Raw genomic sequence first — 1,805 nt, 5'->3', positions numbered from 1 at the left:
AACAGCACCCCCTCGTCCCCCTCCTCCCCCAGCCCCCTGAAAAAATGTAAGTCTGTGCATGAGAGTGACCCTGGCTGCCAGTTTGGGGGCCCAGGTGGCTGGAATCCGATTCCTCCCCAGGTTCTCCATGGCCTGGGGGCCCCACCTCCTGTTTTCTTCTTGGCACGTGTGGGTGTCGGGCTGGCTGGTGTGGCATCTGGGGCGTCCTGGCCTTGCTTGGAGAGTCTCTGTTCAGAGAGCCAGGGACCTAGGTCCGGTTTTTCCTTGGGTCTCCCCAAGTGCCTCTGAGCTTTTGGAAGGTCTCCCCCATATGTTCGAGGCACGTCCTGCATGTGGGTGGAAGCTGGACAGGCAGGGGGGCGTCTGCGTCCTGAAAATCAGAAGCCAAGCCAGTTCTGGCCTCCCCGCCGTGCTCACACCGTCCTCCTCTCCCGGGGGCACTTGCAGCCTCTTTATTTGCCACATTTATTTTCCTTCGAACATCAGGAGACATTCTGTAGGGCGCCTGGGTGGCTCAGTCAGTTGGGCGCCTGCCTTCGGCTCAGGTCGTGATCCCAGGACCCTGGGATCGAGTCCCACATCGGGCTCCCTGCTCGGTGGGGAGTCTGCTTCTCCCTCTGCCTCTACCCCTCCCCTGCTTGTGCTCGCTCTCTTGCTCTGTCTCAAATAAATAAATGAATAATTTTCTTTCTTTTTCTTTTTTTAAAAGAAGCAATTCTGTAAAAGGAAAGGAATAAAGTTCGTCCTTGGCGGAAACTGTGTCTCCTCTGGAGGCCCCTCTGTATGGCGGGAATAAGGAAAGTCCCTTGTGGCTGCCTGGAACTCATTACAGTTTGGGGAGAGGCTTCTCCAGGCAGCGGTGGTGACCGGGCAGTCCCCACGCTGGCCCTCTGCCTGTGTGTCCAGCCTCGTGGTGAGCACTGTGGCCCGTCCTCGGGATTGAATGGGTGTATTAGATGGTAGATGCTTGAGGAGGACCAGTGCAAACGTGGGCCTGAATCCTGTCATAAGGGCTGTCGGCTTTGTGACTTTGGGCTCAGATGTCTTTTTCTGATCTCTGCAACAGACTTTATTTACTTATTTATTTTAAGGATTTTTATTTATTTGAGAGAGAGAGGATGAGTCGGGGGGAGGGCCAGAGGGTAGCGGGAGAAGCAGACTCCTGTTGAGCAGAGAGCTGGATGTGGGGCTCGATCCCAGGACCCTGGGATCATGACCCGAGCCGAAGGCAGACGCTTCACCGACTGAGCCACCCAGGCGCCCCTCTGCGGCAGACTTTAAATAAAGCAACTGCTTAACAACAACAATAAATAAACAATAAAAAATAAAAACCCAACCCAAACCCGAAACCTCGTTAGTTGCCTTTGAGGGATGCTAGGGGACCGATTTATTCTGAAAAATTGGTAAATAAAGAGAAACGGGCTTTTAACCTTCTTTTCTTACAAATGTACCTCGGGGTTAAACACAGGCAAAGAGGGAAAGTTCCGTTTAAGGAGGAATTCGGGCCAGCAAGTGTTGAGAAAGTGAAAGAGTTAAAATGTGCCAAGTTGCAGACCGCAAGTAACCGAATGGCCGTGACCCTCCGTAACCTCCTGGGTCACAGGAGGAAGCTCCTGGTAGGGTCATGTGCCTCCTCCAAGGAAGTGGGCCTCACGGGAGCCAGAAATCAAACTAGAGCCACCCGAGCCCAGACCCATCCACGGCTTCCAGGAAGCGCAAGGCCAGAGCCCCATGGGAGACTTGCAGGGGAGTCAGTAAGATCCTGGCGTCGGGGAGAGTTTGGCCGGGCAGGAAGCATGTCGGTC

This window comes from Ursus maritimus, unplaced genomic scaffold (genome assembly GCF_017311325.1).
Source record: "Ursus maritimus isolate PB19 unplaced genomic scaffold, ASM1731132v1 scaffold_3, whole genome shotgun sequence".
Classification (NCBI taxonomy): Eukaryota; Metazoa; Chordata; class Mammalia; order Carnivora; family Ursidae; genus Ursus; species Ursus maritimus.
This window is presented reverse-complemented; position numbering follows the sequence as displayed.